General features: G+C 48.7%; 1 protein-coding gene across 2 annotated transcripts in view; it reads left to right on the top strand.

Moving 5' to 3' along the window:
- CNTFR (ciliary neurotrophic factor receptor) overlaps positions 1–20,915 on the top strand; it is a 367,284-nt gene that overhangs the window by 62,857 nt on the left and 283,512 nt on the right. For both annotated transcript variants that reach the window (XM_060280404.1, XM_035100658.2), the window contains exon 2: positions 20,086–20,195. The gene's annotated coding sequence lies outside the window, so the exon portion shown is untranslated. The remainder of the gene's footprint in view (positions 1–20,085; positions 20,196–20,915) is intronic.

A 20,915-nucleotide genomic window follows, 5' to 3' on the forward strand; every position in this document is an offset into this window, starting at 1 on the left:
ATGCTTAAAAATCCTGCTATGGCTTATTTTATGGGTATGTCTTAAAATATGAGAAACAGGGTAGGAGCGAGCTTCATAGTTCAACTCTCTTCCAACATTTCAGCTTCGTTGCGTGTCCACAAGTTCTGGTGTCACGAAAGAGGGATAAATTGTTGTGGGCAAGGGAGACCCAAAGTTCTGGTCTGGTACATGGCAGTTTTGTAGGCTCATCAGTTTAGGGTTGTGGTGACCTCCATTGCTTTCGGCAGTGCCTGAAATGGATCACTTTTAGAGTGCCAAGTTCTTGAGAAGCAAATTGGAGCGAAGCCTTAAACTGTAATACAGTGGTGCCTTAGTTCTCAAATGCCTTGGTACTCAAACAACTTGGAACCCAAACACTGCAAACATGGAAGTAAGTTTTCTGGTTTGCAAACTTCCCCCCCACAAGCCTAATGTGCTCCGTTTTGAGTGTTACGTTGAAGTCTGTCTGTTTTTGCTATTTATTTTGCGTTTTTATTTTTGTGGCTCTTTTTGTTTTGTTTCTGTGACTTTGTAGAACCCAGTTCAGCTATTGATAGATTGATTGTGTGACTGCGGTACATTGTTTATTGCTTTCATTTTATGGATCAATGGTCTTGTTAGATAGGAAAATTCATGTTAAATTGCTGTTTTAGGGGTTGTTTTGAAAAGTCTGGAACGGATTAATCCGTTTTGCATTACAGTGGTACCGGTACCTCTACTTACGAATTTAATGCGTTCCGAACGCACATTTGTAAGTAGAAAAAATTTGTAAGTCGAATCCCATAGGAATGCATTGGGAGAAAAAATTCGTAAGTAGAAGCAACCCTCTCTAAAAATTTGTAAGTATCTAAACCGCATCCAAGATGACGGACGGAGCTCCATTCGTAAGTAGAAACATTCGTAAGTAGAGGTACCACTATGGCAAAGCATGCCTTGGTTTTGGAACACTTTGGTTTTGGAACGGACTTCTGGAACAGCTTAAGTTTGAGAACCAAGGTACCACTATATTAGCAACCAAAGGATACCAGGAGAATTCTGCTTGAATTCTGTCTGAACTTGTGCGGGAATTTCATGGTGGTCCTTTCGAACTCCTGGATGGGTCTCTCTGCTTTTTCAGGCTTGTGGTGCTCGAATCGCAGGAGGTTGGACTAGATGGCCCCTGGGAGTCCCCTTCCAACTCTGCTGTTCTGTGATGGCGCCTTGTCTTCCTTTCCTGCTGAGAACCAGCTTCTGCTTGGGAACTCCCGGCCCCCTCTGTTCCTCCCCCCTTCCTCAAACTGAGCTCCCCACATTGACCGCTCTTTCCCTTTTTCCCCAGCCGCCCTTTCAAGAGGGGGCGAAGAGCCCTCTCTGTGTCATGATGCGGGTCATGCTGAATCTAATTTTCTGCCTGCCTCCAGGTCAATCGGCCTGGCGGGCTGTCACGCTGCTCCAATTACTGCCGGAGGTGTCTTTCAGGCTGCACAATGGCTCCCAATTGAACTTCCAGGGCTTAAAAGTTCTGAAGTGGCTCAGCTGTTTGGGACTCTCGCTCTGCCTGGAAAGGGTACCTCCAGCCTCACCGTAGAAGCCCTTCCTTGCCTAGCCACTGGGACTCCCCAGGAGAGCCCTGCTTCTGGATCAGGCCCCAAGACCCAGCATCCTGCCAGACCATGATGTGAAACTTATAACTATGTTTGCATCATTGATGTCCTTTTATGTCCTTTTATTCTGAAGAAGTGTGCATGCACACAAAAGCTCATACCAAAATAAAAACTTAGTTGGTCTTTAAGGTGCTACTGAAGGAATTTTTTTATTTTGCTTCGACTCAGACCAGCACGGCTGCCTACCTGTAACTAGTCCTTTTATGCTGTAAGTCTAGAGAACGTAGTTATTGGGCAACTTTTGATAAACATAGCAGATAAATGACTTGTTAAAGGGGGGGGGAGAGAATGCTTGTCAATGCACAGGCCCTTATTGACCCAAGCCAGGCACCCCCAAACTTGGCCCTCCAGATATTTTAGGACTACAATTCCCATCATCCCTGACCACTGGTCCTGTTAGCTAGGGATGATGGGAGTTGTAGTCCCAAAACATCTGGAGGGCTGGGTTTGGGGGTGCCTGACCCAAGCCATCAATAGGAGGGGAAAGGGCTGCTCTTGTGCTCAAATCCTGCTTGTGGGTTCCCCCCAGGCATCTAGTTGGCCACTATGAGAAGAGGGTCCCACATTAGATCTGCCCGCTCCCTATTTTAAAGGAAGGCTTTTTCGCAGCCTGCAAACTTCTCCTATAGGAATATACCCCCCATTTTGGTTCTTGGTAGGACCCCCAAGGTGCTCTAAAGCAGCTTTGGGACAAATAGCACTTTGCACAACCCACTGAGGAAGAAAATGGCGCAATAAAATTCCAAACAGTCAATTGCGCATTGATTCAAAATCCAATTAAAACGATTTAGTTTAATTAATTCAAGAACATGGATAAACTTCATCCGGTGACACCGGCTTTTCATAGTCTGATAGCCATTTGAAACCTCCCCCCTCCTCCTTCTTCTTCCTTCTTCTTCTTCCTTCTTCCTCCTCCTCCTCCTCCTCCTCCTCCTCCTCCTCCTCCTCCTCCTCCTCCTCCTCCTCCTCCTCCTCCTCCTCCTCCTCCTCCTCCTCCTCCTCCTCCTTCTTCTTCTTCTTCTTCTTCTTCTTCTTCTTCTTCTTCTTCTTCTTCTTCTGTGCAGCTCCTTTTTGGTGTTCCGCGCAGGTCGGCTGAGCGAAATGCGGAGCCTCTTCTTGTTCCGTTTACCGAGAACAGGAAGCTTGGATCGTGCCGGCCCCAAGTCTGCGCTTGACCTTGGAGGGCTTCCCTTGTTAGCTTGGAGCCTCTGGATTTCTGCTGCCTGTTGGGCAGCCCAGATTCCTTCAAGTGCAGTTGGAAAGAACAACGCCTTCTGTGCTTTTGGCGGAAAACTTTGGACACCTGCAGAGAAGCCTTGCAGCTGTGCATTTGAAGATTCCCCCGGACTGAGAGGAGGAAGGGGGGGGGCTCCCTGTTTTGAACAGAAGTTGGGCTGTGAAAACTCCAGGTGAACGTTGGAGGGGTGATCAAGAGGTGTCGTGGATCCCCTGTTAGGCATGCTCTTGCAAAGAGAGACGATAGATCCCCTCTGTTCAATATCACAGGGATTTTCCTAATCTGGCAGTAATGGGAAGGAATTGCCGGGTTTTCCCTCTGCCTGCTCCTCCAGAGGTCAGATTTCTTGCCCTTGATCCACAAAGCTATGAATTCCATATCCCAGGGAGTGGAGCAAAGGGGAGGATGGCGAGGTTTTAGAGCGCTCTTTTGCTCATCGAGGCTGAGCGGATTCGTCAGACATGCCCCCCCCTTCAGCCGTCCACCGTGCTGTTGAATTTGTATCTAAATTGCTTGCTTGTTCACTTCCAAGGCAGGCTTTCAAATCTGCAAAGCCCATAATAAGGGGGCACGAGTCAAGTTAATTTTTGCTGGGAGCGCTCTTCTGTAGTGTGATGGGTTTTCAAACAAGGCTTTTATTTGGTGCCATCCGTTGCTGTTGTAGAGGACACGCAAAAGGGCAGTTGTGTCCAGAGAAGAGAGCCAGCCTTAAAGAGGGGGGAATTAAAAGCATTCTGGGAGCTTTTATCACGCGGCAAAGACCCTGGGCCCTTCTCGGGAGCTCCCTTCTTGTGTACTGCAGTGGAGAAGGTGATGGTGGAGCCAGGAAGAAGACTCAGATAATTTTCTAAGAGAGTTGGACGGTCGTGGAGATTCTGGACCAGGCTTCCTCAACCTCGGCCCTCCAGATGTTTTGAGACTACAATTCCCATCATCCCTGACCACTGGTCCTGCTAGCTAGGGATCATGGGAGTTGTAGGCCAAAAACATCTGGAGGGCCGAGGTTGAGGAAGCCTGTTCTGGACAGTCCATTGGAGATGGTCAGAAAGGCACTGGATTCAGAAGAGTACCTGTTTCTGTAAAGGTCATATAGTGTTCTTGCAGACCGACCCCCTGAAAAGGTGAGGGGGAAGGAATAATAATTACGATATTGAAATTATTGCTTAGTGTGCAAGAGGAAGGATAGTTTGCATTGGAGCCAAACATTGTAAAATCTTAGTTAACCTATGGAACTCTCTTCCACTGGAGGCAGGGATAGCCACCAACCTTAAAAACAGGGTTAGACAAATTCATGGAGGAGGAAAGAGGGCTAGCGATGGCTCTAACCAGGATGGTTGAGCTCTGCCTCCATGACCAGAGGAAGTTACAGTTCTGAACCATGTTTGAAATTCACCAGGTGCATTTTGCACCTGGATATTGGCCACATGTGACCAAGTGAAGATGCCTGGGTGCCAGGATGGCACCTGTCATCTCCCCCATCTGGAGCTGGATGCCTGGGGAATCCTTGGATCTTGCCCATTCTCACACAATAATACCACATCCTCTAGAATTCTATCCATTATATTTTCTCTGCACAATCAGAACGAATTTCAGGAACCAAAATGTCACATTGGAAAATACAACTTTTTGTGCCATCTGGCCCCCAAATGGCAACTAGGCATTCCATTTTGGTGACTGTAATGTTTAAGGAGCCATTGGCACCTAGCCAATGAGGTTATAGCATTGGTTCTGAATCCCAGTTGCTGGAGAACACAGGAGGGGAGAGGTCTCTTTTGCTCGAATCCTGCTTGCTGGTTTCCCAGGGGCAGCTGCTGGACAAGATGGGAGGGGCACTGGCCTGATCCAGAAAACTCTTTTTATGCTTTTATAATCTCTGAAAACATTCTGTGGTCATAACAGATTTCCTAAAGCAGTGAGACCAGCCTACATTTGCTTATAGTTGGCTACCTTCAAAGAAAAAAGTGTGTGCTATGTTTTAACATATTGGCTTATTATTATTATTATTATTATTATTATTATTATTATTATTATTATTTATACCCTGCCCATCTGGCTGGGTTTCCCCAGCCACTCTGGGCGGCTTCCAACAGAAAAATGAAATAAAGTAATCTCCCTAAACAGGGCTGCCTTCAGATATCTTCTAAAAATCTGGTAGCTGTTTTTCTCTTTGACATCTGATGGGAGGAAAGAAAGTTTGACTGTTGCAGATTGACTTAGTTGGGTCCGGTTGACCAGCATGACTCAGCCCTTTCAACTTGTCCAGGTTTTAGAAATTTCTGTTGGGTCCTTCTTCTTGTTTGCTGTTTTCCCCTCTTGAGGCCTAGGGGCTAGAAACCTTGCCTACTAAATCATCTGGATGCTGAATTCTGAGCCAGTTTCCACGTTTCTGCAAAGAAATTTGCAAATGCATGGAATATCTTCCTAACCGGGGAGAGAAAATTCAGTGCTGGTTTGAGTTCTCTTTTTGGACTGGTATCAGCACAATTTCATTACATAAAGCTCTAGAGTTCTGTGGGCAGTATCCTTAACTGGATAGGATCGGGAGGCAGAGAAAATGAAAAGCTGCCATGCCTCCATTCAAAGAAATGAAACTCAAGACAAGAGCATCACTTTCAGATGAGAAGAAGCCAGCGAGGGCTCACTTCTAAGTGAGTCTTCTTCTCCATTGATTGCTACTCTCTCAGAGGCAAGGTTTTTGGGGATTGGGGAAGAGGGAGAGAGAGAGCATGCTGGTTTTGGGGTGGGTGGACCTGTGGATTCTGGTGCTCGCATCCTGAAGAGCCCCAAAAGAGACTTGTCCAGGGCAAAAATGCTTTTTTTCAGGATCTGAAAACCAAGAAGGGAACATGCAAGAAAGTATCAAAGCTGCTTCCATGGGGGATGAAGCTAAAATATGGGTGGCTGGACTTATTTTGACAGACGGGGCACATCCATATATACAGTCGTACCTTGGCTGTTGAACGCCTTGGTACTCTGACGTTTAGGCTCCCGAACGCCTCAAACTCAGAAGTGAGTGTTCCAGTTTCCAAACTGTTTTTGGAAGCTGAACGTCCGACAGGGCTTCCGCGGCTTTCAATCGGCTGCAGAAGCTTCCTGCAGCCAATCAGAAGCAGCTATTTGGTTTCCGAACATTTTGGAAATGTCGAACGGACTTCTGGAACGGATTCCGTTTGATTTCCAAGGTACCACTCTATATGTATTTCTGTTGCGTCTTTCTCCTAGGCTGGGACTCGAGGTTGCCTGCCCAACATAAAATAACACAGATAAAATAGCAACACTAAAAGAACATGAAAGATAACTGGTTTTTTGTTTGTTTGGTATTTTTTAAAAAATTGAATGGAATTAAAACAATGCACAGTACATAGTTAATCAATGGAACTCCCTGCTGCAGGAGGCAGTGATGACCACCAACTTGGATGCCTTTGAAAGAGGACTGGACATTGAGGACAAAAGGGCTATTGGTGTCTCCTAGCCAAGGATGGCTCTGCCCTGCCTCCACTTCTGAATCCCAGTTGCTAGAAACCACAGGGAGGGAGAGGCCTCTAGTGCTCAGATCCTGCTTGGCGGTTTCCCATTGGGGCATCTGGTTGGCCCCTGGAAGAGCAAAATGCTAGACTTGATGGGCTACTGGTTGGATCCAGCATAGCTTCTCTTACGCTTTTGTGTTGTTAACATGCTTAAAACCTTTCCTCCTGCTCTCGGCAGCTTCCCAATTTTTAGGGTCTGCAAAGCAATCTGCACGGTGGGATTTTGTTTCCAGCCCTAATTGGCACCTGCAGTCGGCTTCCTGGTTCATCAGCTGCGTTTGGGTGCGTGGGTCCCCCTCTGGGCAGGTGGTTCAAGTGCTTGGCAGAGGGCGCTTGGCTCTCTGGCTGCCCCCATTTAAGCAGACGCTGTCAAAAAAAGCAAAAGAGCAACGGGAGTGGGGGGGGTGAGAAGGAGGAGGCGAGCTGTAATTATTCCGCATTTATTATTGATACTCTGAAATTGCTAGAAGGAGCCTCTAATGTGAGCAACTGATACGACTTTCAGAAGACAATTTAGCTCTCATGTCTGTGTTTATTAGCTCCCTCGGCTGCCGCAGTCACTGAACCTAAAGCCTCATTTGCTACTGTCTTGTTGGGAATTTGAATCTCGCCACTTTCTCTCTCCCCCCCCCCCCCCCCCGCTTTCTACATGTCTGGAAAGGCCTGCCTCTGTCTCCGAGTGCAGCCCGACTGAATGTCCCTAGCTGCTGCCCAGGAGCGCCCAGGGATTTACAAGGGCTGGCAATGTATTAAATGGCGCTGTTCCGACTCAACCAACTTCTGAGTTTGGCAGTGATGAATGGGGAGGAGTTGGAAAGGCAGGTATTTAGAGGCACCGGGAAATTTAAGGGGCTGCCACCATCTTTTTGCAGTTATAAGAGGGTATCCAAGGACACAAGCTTATAGCCAGAAGGAGGGAGGCAAATCAAAACTGTCGCCAGAATTTCTCTCCAAGGATCGCTGGGGACTGCAGGGGTGTGAAAGCGGCAAAACTGGGGATTCCCCCAAATCTGGAGGTTTCTTCGCTGAATGAAATCTATACCCCATAAGAATGGTGCAAATTGCCTCCTCTACGCTCCCCGCCAGAAGGGCGATAAAAAGCATCTCTCAACGTTGGAACTGGGGAGTTCACGAGTTCACGTGCAGCCTGATAGAATTATAGTTGGAAGGGACCCCCAGGGGTCATCTAGTCCAACCCCTTGCAAGGCTGAAATTGCGGCCAAATAACCCCTGGCAGATCTAGCCTCTATTTGGAAACCTCCAGGGAAGGAGAGTCCTCCACCTCCCGAGGGAGACTGTTCTACTGTTGAACTGCTCTTGCCATCAGAAAGCTCTTCCTGATGCTGCGTCAGAATCTCCTTTCTTGTCACTCGAATCCATTGTTTGGGTCCTACCCTCTGGAACAGGAGAAGACAAGCTGGCTCCACCTTCCATGTGACAGCCTTTCAGATATTTGAAGATGGCTTTCATATCTCTTCTTAGTCTCCTCTTTTGCAGGCTAAGCAGCTCCGTCAGCCAATTCTATTAGAGATTCCAACTCTACAATTCTATTATTCCACGTGCAGAGGAAGCAATTATATGCAGTAATATTAATGAAACCGAAATCTAAATCACGTAACAAGTGTGTTGGGGGGAGGTAAATGGATGCACCCAGCCCTCAGGGCCCCCACCGGTGGTTTTGCTGCCATGACGGTCCTGCCGAGAGCATTGGCTGAGCCACAGCAGAGCGCTTGGCCTCCCCATCTCGGCTACCCACAATGCTCTTCTCTCTGAAATATGGCACAGTCGCTTAAGTGAAATTAAGGAAGCTGTGAATCTCTGTGATGAACGACGCAGACGGCTCAGACCTTGAGCAGACGCCATTCCTTTTCGGAGAAACTAGCTGCCTTCCTGCTGCTGCTGTTGCATTGACCGTGATTTAGCATCTGTGTGGCGGGTGCTGTACAGGTCACTGAAATGGCACCTTTGCTGGGTTCAGCAGTGCTTGTACACACTGTCTGCCAGTCACTCTGGGAAGAAGGGCAGGAGCCTGGTTTGGCATGCTTTATGCGGAGGCAGGGGCAGAAAGTCTGGAGCCAAATATCATCAGGCAGGAACGGCCATGAAGAGCCGGACGAGACTCTGGGGTCTTTCCAGCAGCATTCATAGAATCATAGAATTGTAGAGTTGGAAGGGCCCCCGGGTCATCTAGTCCAACCCCCTGCAATGCAGGGAATCTCAGCTAAAGTATCCATGACGGATGGTCCTCCAACTTCTTCTTTAAAAGATACAAGGAGGGAGAGTCCGCAGCTTCCCAAGGGTGAGGCCATCACACTGTCGGAACAGCTCTTGCTGGCAGAAAGTTCTTCCTGACCTTGAGTACGAATCTCCATTCTTGAAGCCATTGGTTTGATTCCTGCCCTCCATTCACTTGTTTGCTCAGCTGCTTGGCAAGCACAAGTGGGGCAGGAGAATCGTCCTCCTCTTCTCTCCCCTCTTTCCTTCTTTCCTGCAGCCCTGGAAAAAACATCGCCCGCTGGATTTCTCCCTGTTAGGGTGTCAGGAGTCCAGGTTCCCTGCTTGATAACACAGTAAGCGTAGGTAATTAAAAAGGAGGATTCATTGTAAAAACAAAGATGGCTCCAGATGACTCTGGCATCATTACTCAAGATGATCCTTCTGAAGACTCCTTCTGGCTACAACAGAAGATATCGAACTTACGACTCTTACATCTCTTGTTTTGCTTCCTATCTACCAGCCCTCCCATTCGCCGACTCCTCAGTCTTAGTGGATCAGCCCCACCCTCTTCTTGTTCTGAGAGCCTGTCTCTGAATCTATTCACGCCTGTTTGTGCTTCCTGCGAGCTTTGGCTGTGTTCTAGCCTGCTCTCAGCTACTGCCTTATCATCCTGTCCGTCAAGGTCAGGAAGAGCCAAAGTCTGCAGCTGCCGGCTCTCCCCTGCCTGACTAATAGCTGAGACTCTCTGTTCTTGCAGTTGGCTGCAATTCTTCGCTTGGAGCTGGCTCATTCCTGACATAGGGTATCCCAGTTCATGGTGCAAGAGGCACTTCAAAAGCTCTGACAAAACAGGATTTGGTCTAGCCAGTGCTTAGATGGGTGTCGATCTGTGGGCCTCCTTTGCACTGTGTCTTGGGGGGGAGGGGAGATGGAGTCCTCACCTGATGTGTAGTTGACCTGTGGAAGTTGCTACCACAATATATAGCGATGCTGGCAAACTGGTTGGCTTTAAAAGGATCAAACAATTTCACGAAGGGCAAGGCTATCAGTGGTTGCCATTCATGATTGTTGCACTTTGGCAGGGTTGCCCGTGCCAGTTTATTGAGGTGCCAGCTGTTTTCCAGGAAGGGTTGACCTGCTTTGCCTTTGTCCTGCTTTGCCTTTCTGTAGGAACATTAGAAATGGGGTCAGCCCCCAAACCATCTGATCCAGCATTTTGTTCTCCCAGCGGCCATCCAGATATCTAGGAGAAGCCAGCATGTAGAACCTCAGCCCTCACCTGCCTTGGGATTCTCAGCAACTGGTCTTCTGAATCACACCGCCTCTCACCCTGGCAGGAAGTATACCATTTCTGTGACTGGTAGCCATCAATAGAGAAAATGTTAAGACTCGTGCCGTTTTGAAAAGGATGTGAAAGGGATCTAGGGGTCTTGAGTAGACCACAAGCTTCACCTGAGTCCGCAGTGTGATGCAGCAGCAAAATAAAAAAGTGAATGCTTTTCTAGGCTGCATCAACAGAAGTCTAGTGTCCAGACCAAGGGAAGTAATAGTCCCACTCTATTCTGCCTTGGTCAGACCACACCTGGAGTCCTGTGTCCAATTCTGAGCACCACAATTTAAGAAGGCTATTGACAAACTGGAATGTGTGCAGAGGAGGGCAACCAAGGTGATCAGGGGTCTGGAAACCAAGCCTTATGAGGAGCGGTTGAAGGAGCTGGATATGTTTAGCCTGGAAAAGAGGAGACCGAGAGGAGATACAATAGCAATTTCTAAATGGCTATCACACAGAAAGGGCAGCAAGCTTGTTTTCTCCTGCTCTGCAGCAAAGGGCTTGAACCAAAGGCTTCAATTTGCAAGAAAGGAGATTCTGACTAAACTTCAGGAAAAGCTTTCTGCCAATTAAGAGCTGTTTGACAATAAAACGGACTCCCATGGGAGGTGGTGGACTCCCCTTCCTTGGATGTTTCTAAGCAGATGTTGGATGGCTTCCTGACAGTAAGAGCTGTTCGACAGTGGAATTTGCTGCCAAGAAGTGTGGTTGAGTCTCCTTCTTTGGAGGTCTTTAAGCAGAGGCTTGACAGCCATATGTCAAGAATGCTTTGATGGTGTTTCCTGCTTGGCAGGGGGTTGGACTAGATGGCCCTTGTGGTCTCTTCCAACTCTATGATTCTATGATTCTGTCTGCCCTATACGATCTAGTTGTGATTCCTGCATTGCAGGGGGTTGGACAAGATGGCCCCCGGGTCCCTTCCAACTCTACATGTCTGTGATTCTATGAAGCCACCCAAGTTGGTTGCCGTAACTGCATCTTTCTTGCCGATGACTGAAGTATTCTTATTTTTCTTTGGTCTGTCCTGAGTCTTCCAACAGTACGCTTTGTTGGATGGCCGAGTCCTCTCTGCTTACCTGATGGGCTGGGCCCATGTTTAGTGTGCAGCGATGGGGCAGGCAAATCCTCCTTATGTACAGATGTGGAAATCACACCCTTGATTTCCCCCATTAAGTCAGGAAGTCAAACACGTAACGAGCTGTGTAAGTGGCACTTGTGCATTTCATCCTTGTCCCATGGAGCTGGTAGCCCCCCCCCCAGCATGTGGATAAAATGGCAAAAGCAACACACACACACCTTTTAAGAGACAACAAATAACAAATGTGTGTTTTTCAAACTTGTTTCGGAGATGCCTGGCCTTATATTTATCTCCTGGCGACAAAGACTGGATCCTAATCTGTGCTTTACCTTTAATCTAATTCTGCTTGGTAAAGTATTGCAGGCATATTACATTGTTATGTCATTTTCTGTTTTGTCTAAATTTTCTTACGTGAAGCGTTCTTTTGAGCATTCCAATAGAAGGGGAAATTGTGCTCGATAATCCAATAATGTATGAATGACAAACCAGCCCTGCGTGCAAAAGATTCCTCCTGTGTTAAGATAGGGGCCTGGGAGTGTATCCAGCCCAAATGCTGCTCAGAGGAGCTGAGGGACAAGTGCACATCCATTAATTCCATTGGGTCTACTCTGAGAAGGACTAATGCTAGATGCAAGCATTGGTATCTTTTCTTGGTAAGTGACATGCCATATAGGTTTCCTTCCACTAATCTGGAGTGCTGTGGACTATCAGAACAAAGACTTCACTCATGTCTGGGAATGGGCCGCATTGTCCCATGATTATGAATGTGATTATTTTATATATGGCATTTCTATCTCACCTTTTTGTCTAAGGAGCTCAAGGTGTGGGCATATACAGTTCTCCCCTTCCTTATCTAACCCACACAACACCCCTACGAGGTAGGTTAGGCTGAGTGGCAGTGACTGGAGTAATGTCTGAGCTTCATGGCCAAGTGGGAATTTGAACCCTGCTCTCCCAGGTGTCTTAGTCCAATAATAACCACTATGCCACACTGCCTGTAGCCCTTCCGCTGCAATACGTCCTGGCTAGCTTCCCGGAGTCATCCCAGATCTTTTTTGACGTGTTGGCACACACTTCCTGATTCTCAACCCCGTGCATTCTGGACAGTACCCACCAATTATCGCCCTGACATCATTGTGGGGTTGGGCTAGATGACCTGTGGGTTCCTTGCAGTAGTAAAATTTCACCCAAGCACATGTGAAGCTTTTGCATCTTGCCCAATTGCACCCTGTCACCTAATTCCCTGAAGTTCAGGAGCGCCTGTGGCTGCAGTGGTGCTGCTCCGAACCTGGATTTTGGCAAAACCTGGCACTCGGGGATCCTGCAGCCGCTATCAGTGACGTGTCACGGGAAAGCGAAATAGTGCTGCTAGCGACTGTTTGACTTGCGTCCCTATGGACGGCAAAGGGGCCTGAGGTCAGCCATCTGAAACCCTGGCTGGGAAGAGCAGAGCTCGGAAGCGGCCCCAGGGAGCCATCACCTCTCTGACCTCCCATAGACTGACCCTCTGCCCCCCCTCCTCTGGATCCTTCACTGTCCCTGTGACTCAGGCCTGGGCTGAAAGCAACAGTGAGGCCATCTGTCGGCATAGCCCGCCGCCGCCATCCCCATCTGATCTGCCGAGGAGGCGTTTGACCTTGCTCATGACATCGAGTCACACTCGGCTCTGACTCAGACCTGCGTGGCTCCGGCACTTGCTCAGAGATGCTATCGCAGGGGAGCCGGGCGAGGCGGCTGCTTGCGTCGCCCAATGCAGCCTCTTTGCAACAGCCAGGATGCCGGCTTTGGCAGGCATCTCTGCAATCCTTCAACCTGCCAGAATCTGGGAGTTGCAAGATATATGCAGGCTTCCTCGTGCCGTGCCAAGTTTCCCAGAGCAGTTTTCTTGCTGCTGGGACGTATGTAGCGGGGGTGGGGGGTGGGTAATTCTGACATAGCCCCTTTGTGCCTTTTGGCTACTGAACAAGCAGCGAGCCTCGTGTACTGTCACTCCTTAATTTGTAATTACTTGTCTAATTGACAAAGTTGCATGCTTTTTCCCCAGGAGAAACTCTCTATATTTACTAATTCGGTTTGCTTTGGAGGGAAGCGGCCATTCTGCACACTCTGCGCTGTCGCCTCTCCAGTCCAACCCTTCTTGTTAATTAGTTCTTTCTCAGGCTGGCTATTAGTCAAGGTAGATAAGCAGAAACGTCATCCTCAGAAAGGACTTTGAGTTGGGAGGGAAGCCCAAGGGTCATCTAGTCCAACCCCCGGCAATGCAGGAATTTGTGCCTCTTGAGATGGGGCTTTTGGCCTTCAAGCTGTTGGAACAAATCCAGACTAGGTGGGACTTGGGTCTGTTCTACAAAAGATCTTGCATTTGTACTAGAGTTCTTTGGAGAGCAGAATGCAATGGCATGAGACAAAAAGTGAGTGCGCTATTCTCACAATAGCCAAGAACAACCTGAGCGGAAGGCCACTTTCCCCTGCTTTTTCTTTTTGGTAACATCTTTATTGAAAGTTCAAACAGTACACATAACCATACATGCACCAAACATGGTGAGACACAAAGAAAAAGAGAAACAGAACCTGTGCAGAAGGGAAAACAGAAGGGAAAACTGTATATTTTACAAGGTTGTTATTGTACATCACCATATCTTAACCTATTACAGTATTTGTAAGAATGGATTCCAAATATCATTGAATTTGTCCATGGAAAGTCTGTGTTTACATGCAAGTTGCTCATATGTTTCGAGTTTGTATAAGTCTTCAATCCAATCGTAGAAGGGAGCCGCCACATTTTTATTTTTCTAATTCATCAGTATCAGTCTTTTTGCTGGGGCAAGGGCAGGGAGGGTCCACTCATATTGCCCTTTTGTAAGCTTCCATGTGCTGGGTATAGAATTCAAGAGGATGTTTCGCTCTGTAAATGTACAGGTTGTTCCATACAGTTCTGTTGATGGTTTCAGTTACCGTCTGCCAAAAGTTTTTCAGTATAGGACAATGAAAAAACATATGTTTTAGAGAAGCATTATCCCTATTGCATCTCCGACAGATAGATACCTTGCTTTGTTGTTTAGTCGTGTCCAACTCTTCGTGACCCCATGGACCAGAGCACGCCAGGCACTCCTGTCTTCCACTGCCTCCTGCAGTTTGGTCAAACTCATGTTCGTAGCTTCCAGAACACTGTCCAACCATCTTGTCCTCTGTCGTCCCCTTCTCCTAGTGCCCTCAATCTTTCCCAGCATCAGGGTCTTTTCCAGGGAGTCTTCTCTTCTCATGAGGTGGCAAGTATTGGAGCCTCAGCTTCACGATCTGTCCTTCCGGTGAGCACTCAGGGCTGATTTCTTTCAAAATGGAGCTGCAGTAGATACCTTAGATAGCACTTTCCCCAGCATATTCTAAATATTATTTTTTGTTGTATGAGCCTTCTGTGGAAGCAGAACATCGCCATCTTGGCTAGTAGCCCTCCTGTCCTCCATGAGTGGCCTCCACTGCCCCTTGTGGCAGGGAGTTCCACAGTTTAACCGTGTGTTGCATGAAGAAAGGCGTTTTCTCTCTCCATAATCTTCCAACATTCAGCTTACTGGAATGTCTGTGAGTTCTAGTGTTACGAGAGAGGGAGAAAAAACAATTCTCTACCCATTTTCTCCAGGCCAGGTATCATTTTATAAACTTCCACCATGACCCGCCTCCCCTTATTTGCCTTCTCTCTAAACCCCAAACTCCCAGGTGCCTCAAGCTTTCTCCATAGGGGGTTCGCTCCATCCTCTTGGGTCACCCTTTCTTGAAGAGCCTCAAATAGATTGGACAAAGCCCATTCGGTCCAGAGCAAGAAGATTGCCAGCCTCCACAGTTTCGGGCAGCCCTCCCATCAGAGGGGAGGTTCACTGCTTGCTTTCCCCCGGCACACCCCTCCGCTGCTGTCTTTTCGCCTCTGCAAAACGTTTCCAGCAAATAGCCTCGCTCTGTTTTCCTTTAATTCACATTGCTTGGGGGGAAAGAACAGGCGTTCAACCCAATTTCTTGCTTGCCTGAGCCTGGGTCTGATTGGACCAAATGGGGGCCATGCAGAATACAGCACATCCCCAGGGCCTACCTACTCGCAGCATATTGATGAGCACCAACCCTCTCCTATCCATCTCGCCACCCACTTTGGTAACAAAAACGAGGACAAAATTTGGCACCCCCCCTCTAATTACCGTATTGGCCTGAATATAAGCTGCATTCCCCCCCCCCCCAAATTCTGATCGTGAAAAGTTAAAGTGCGGCTTACATTCGCGACCTTACGCCGCTGGCAAAGTGGCATAGCCCCCCCCCCAGGAAGCAGCACAGGAGCGCAGGGCAACGGCGCCCAGCCCGCCCGCCCGCCCACCTGCCACTCCCAAGCCTCCCCATAGCCATCGGAAGGAAGGGGAGGGGGAGGCAAAGCAGCGTGCTTACCCCGAGAGCAGCCCGGGAGCGCAGGGCAATGGCGCCTGCCCTGTCCGTGGCTCCCAAGCCTCCCCCAAGACACCAAATTTGAAATGTGCGGCTTATATTATGGCCAATATGGTATTTATATGGTATTTCTTATTTTCATAATAGTTCCTTTTGGTACAGTTGGTATCGACTACTGCAGGGTCCCCAAACTAAGGCCCGAGGGACAGATGCAGCCCAATCGCTTTCTCAATCCAGCCCGCGGACGGTCCGGGAATCAGCATGTTTATACATGACTAGAATGTGTCCTTTTATTTAAAACTAGTGCCATTCAGCCCGTTTAATAAACGGGCGCTAGAACATTCGGCCTTTTTCGGTGGCAGCGGCGCGTGGGGGGCTTTTATTCCTTGTCTAATTGATTGTTCCTCACCCCTCCCTTTGATCCTTAATTTATCCCTAATTTTCTCCCCCCCCCCGTTCCCAAACCCCAAACATGCTGAGCACCTCAAACCTCCTTGTTGCATCTCATTCTGAGAGGCGGCAGGTGTCTCAATTTAGCCCTTCTCGCTTCCCTTCTCGCTTCTATTGGAGGTTTATTTCTGGTGGGAAGGGAAGGGGCCAGAAAAACAGCCTCCTATAGGTTAGTCTGGCTGTGATAGTCTTCCCGGTTTTTAAAATCTTTTAGCTTTTTTATTCCCCCGGATTTATAACCCGGCGCATCTATAGGAGCCTTGGAGAAGGTAATAGCCTTTTACAAACACAGGGATATTGCAACATAAAAATATTAATTATAAAGCAATCAAGGTACAAGGGGGTGGAAATGACAAGATAAAATGTGCCTATTAAAAAAAAAGACTCCCTAAAAATATGCTGTTCGAATAAACGCTTGATTATCCTGAGCCAGTAAAAGCTTGTCTAGGCAGGGGGGGAGAGAGAAATTAGGATGGCGGCTTGCAGGGAAGGGGGCCCAGGAGCTGAAGAGCACACAGCAAGCGTTGGCCTCCGTGCCCTCAGTCCTTGGCCGTGTCGCACAGATGCTCTCTTGCACCAGGTGCCCTGGGGTGAGTGGACGGCCCAATTCCACGGGGTGGACCGGGGTCAGCGTCACTTCCTGAAATAAGCAAATGAATCTATTCCTTCCCCCAGCAACTGTTTGCCCTGTTATGGGAAACTTGTCTATCCTTCTATTGACCTATTTCAGATCAGATGGGGGACCACATGTTAAGATTCCTGCATTGCAGGGGGTTGGCCTAGATGACCCTCGGGATCCCAACCCTATGATTTAGAGCAGAGCTGTCCAGCTTCCAAGAGACTGCGATCTACAACCACTATAAAAAAAACTGGCAGTGATTAAGCAGAGTTGTTGAGCTTTTTGGGGGAAGCCAAAGCTGTTGAGCTTTTTTGGGGAGAAAGCCATGATTACTGAGCTTTTTTGAAGGGGGGGGGGATCCCGCGATCAACCAGGGGCATCCTGCGATCAACCGGTAGATCATGATTGACCTGTTGGACAGCCCTAATTTAGAGTATTTTTAGCCTGCCCTTCATCACATGATCCCAGGCCTGGGTAGGTTACAACTGTATACGGTCTGCCCACAGAAGCCCAGTGCCCTTCCTTAAACTCCTGCTGCCTCATGACACTTGTGATCTGCCCATCGGAAATCCGGCAATCAGCAGTAAAACGAGGGTTTTCCTGGAGAAAGTGCTGGGGAGATAACAAAAGAAAAACCCCACTCGCACACTGACCTTTGAATCGTAAACCTGTGCCAAGAAACAAAGGGCAATCTGGGTCAGCCCAGCTTTAAAGGGAGGTCAGATAAATCCATGCAGAATGTCTCCAAGGATTCGTGATGGCTGGATGGCACCTCCATGTTTAGATGCCATCTATCCCTGGTTACTGGTTTCCAGGCCTGCAACAGACGTCCGCAAGTGGCAGGCCACCTGAGATGCCAACACTGGGCATGGAAATGGGGCAGTGGGAAGGAGCATCTCCCAAGTGGGCAAGAAGAGTGTACAGACAAAGTGGGCATCAGAATCCGCCATTGTTGGGCAAGGCCAGGGCCCTAGAAGGGACCGGCTGGGCTCTTCTGCATATGCGGATGATACCCAGCTCTACCTTTATTTTAAATTAGAACCAGTGAAGGCGGTGAATGTCCTGTGTGAGTGCCTGGAGGTGGTTGGAGGATGGATGGCAGCTAACGGATTGAGGTTGAATCCTGACAAAACAGAAGTACTGTTTTGGGGGGACAGGGGGTGGGGGACTCCCTGGTCCTGAATGGGGTAACTGTGCCCCTGAAAGACCAGGTGCGCAGCCTGGGAGTCATTTTGGACTCACAGCTGTCCATGGAGGCGCAGGTCAATTCTATGTCCAGGGCAGTTGTCTACCAGCTCCATCTGGTACGCAGGCTGAGACCCTACCTGCCCATGGATTGTCTCGCCAGAGTGGTTATCTCCCGTTTGGACTACTGCAATGCGCTCTTTGTGGGGCTACCTTTGAAGGTGACCTGGAAACTGCAAATAATCCAGAATGCAGAAGCTAGACTGGTGACTGGGAGTGGCCACCGGGACCTACCTTGGTTCCCAGTTTCTGAGTACAATTCAAAGTGTTGGTGCTGACCTTTAAAGCCTTAAATGACCTCAGCCCAGTGTACCTGAAGGAGCATCTCCACCCCCATCGTTCTGCCTGGACACTGGGGTCCAACTCCAAGGTTCCCTCACAGAGAACTGAGGTTACAGGGACCCAGGCAGAGGGCCTTCTCGGTAGTGGCACCCGCCCTGTGGAACCCCCTCCCATCAGATGTCAAGGAAATAAACAACTATCTGACTTTTAGAAGACATCTGAAAGAAGCCCTGTTTAGGGAAGTTTTTAATGTTTAATGTTCTATTGTGTTTTTAATATTCTGTTGGCAGCCACCCAGAGTGTCTGGGGAAACCTAGCCAGGTGGGTGGGGTATAATAAATAATAATAATAATAATAATAATAATAATAATAATAATAATAATCCTGTGTGTTGTCCTGCTTACAGGTTCCTCATAATGGCCATTTGGTTGGCCGCTCTGAGAGCAGGATGCTGGACTAGAAGGGCCATGGGCCAGATCCAGCAGGCTCTTCTTTGATTATCATGTAGCGAGGCCCGCGAGCACTTGGGTGCACGCATGCAAATGGCGCTTTGCGTGTAGGTGTGTGCTTTCTGTCACATTTGTCAGTCATTGCTCTGGTGGTCTCCAGGCATCCTCGCTGCGTACGTTGTGAATGATGGGCTGCCCGGTGGGAGGGGGAAAGCACCGCTGAATTTTTCAGTGGCTGACACCTGACAAGCGTGATGAATGGGCACACGGCATGGGCTGCCGCAGTGACAAACGGACCGCTCCCTCCTTCAAGCTCCAGGAAAACTTTGCAATTATTTCCCAGAGCTTTGCAAATGAGTTTCTCAATCAGGCCCACGCGGGAGTTTCCCTTATTTACTCCTGTTTAATGGGCCTTCGAAAGATCAGAACCAGCAACCCGGTGGAAGTCAATGCAAGGACTCCCACGTGTTGCCAAGTAATTTGTGACAGAGTTCTCCAGCCGGGCCATTGGACGCGACACGTCAGCTTCCCAGTCCTGTGTGTGTAAGAAATTCCCCAGAGCCTGTCCTTCGACAGCAATGCCAACCACGTTGAGCAGACTTGCAGGACGGGCATCTTCTGCAGAGACCAAAAGCCTGCCAGCGCCAAAACGTAGCAATGAGATAGTATTAATGGGTTCCCTCTGAAGAGCAATTGGCAGGCTTAATCCTTGGAAGAACGGCAGCCTTCCTCGCAGGAAGGTCGTAAAGGGGGTTAAGATTTGCTTGGCTGTTGTGCTTTGAATACTTGCAGGGAAGGGGAGACCAGAGTCTGGAAAATGATGTTGCTTTTCATTTTTCACCATTAATCAAAATGTTCTCAGCCGAATAAATTCGTTTTTGTTCGCCTTTGAGTCTTGTCTTTTCTCTTATCCCTGTCATGGCCATTTTCTTACTTGGATGTGGAAGACTCATGTTAGAATCCTGGATTGATCCTAATGCTTGCCAAGGTAGCCAACATCCCGCAGCCTCGCCTACCTCACAGGGTTGTAGTGAAATAATTGAACCACACACAGGCTTGCATGTATTTATTTATTGCAATTATATACCACCTTTTCCCTCCAAGCAGCTCAAGGGGGTATACGTGGTTCTCCCCCTCCTCTTTCAATCCCCACAGCAAACCCTGCAAGGTCGGTTAAGTTGAGAGGCAGCGGCTGGCTGGAGGTCACACCCAGCGAGCTTCATGGCCAAGTGGAAGACTCAAACCCTGATCTCCCAGGTCCTAGTCCCACACTCTAACCGCTCTGCCACACTCCCAGCAGAGTGGAACGTCAAAGCAGCATGTACAGTACAAGCAGGAGATGCCTGTCATGTAGAGAAATCCCTCACATTTGCTCCCCAGAAAATGACGATATGTTTTTGGCCTTTCTGGATGCTGAACAAGGCAAAAAAAAAAAAAACGGGTAGCAAACGTCTCCTTTTTGCAAAGCGTTTTGCACGGGGTGGAGGGCAGCTCAGGGGCGGAACTTAGCAACACTAACAGCAGGAAAGGGGTGCAAAGATTTCCTATGATTTCACCTGACTCAACACCTCCTTTTATCTTGGTAGGAAGCCCTGGATTTCAAAGGCGAGACCCCAGAACAGGGAAAGCGTGGAGAAGCTGAGAGGAGTTGGATGAGCAATTTGGACCACACCTTGCTGCCTGCAACACCTGAGAGGTAAGGGCCTCTTCAATAGAGACCGATGCAGGTTTATTCCGTGTTCACAGAGGTTACTGCTCAGGAAGCGCCTGCAGGCTACATCTGGGTGGTCCTCAAGTAGCTTGGTGATGGATGAGAATTATTACAGCTTCGCCGCTTGCTCTGTCCGTTGGCACATTTTTGGCACAGAGTCTTCCCTTGATGGTGCCAAACACACCCTGAGTTTCTTCTGTGTTCTGGCGGGCCCAGAAAACTGACTGAATCCTGGCAAGGTTGGTCCCCAGGTCCAGGTAACTGATCGATTGCCTGCTTTGGATGGGATTGGACCAGTCTGGTGTGCTCCTGGCTCCATCTTTGTGCCACTACAACTGCAGGTGACCCGAGTGGCTCTCGCTGGTAAAGCTGCTACAGCTGTCTCTGGGACAAGATAGCCTGACTGCTGTTGTCCATATGCTGGTAAACTCTGGGCTGGATTACTGCAATGTGCTCTTTGTGGGGCTGCCCTTAAGGTTCTTTGGAAGCTGCTCAATGGGGCACAATAGTTGGCCGGCTGGCTTCTGCCTGTCTCGGACGGTTGCAGAGCCTGCTGTAGAGACCAATGTGAGAGAGACAGACCTGTTTTGTTGCAGCTGGGGCAGGTGAAAGCATCCAGTTGTGTTGCCAGCCTTCATTCCACATTTGCAAACATCTTTGTAATGCAGCAGAGTGGGTCTGCCACCGGGCCTGGTGCCAGTATGT

The sequence above is a fragment of the Zootoca vivipara genome, chromosome 11 (genome assembly GCF_963506605.1).
Source record: "Zootoca vivipara chromosome 11, rZooViv1.1, whole genome shotgun sequence".
In the NCBI taxonomy this organism is placed as follows: Eukaryota; Metazoa; Chordata; class Lepidosauria; order Squamata; family Lacertidae; genus Zootoca; species Zootoca vivipara.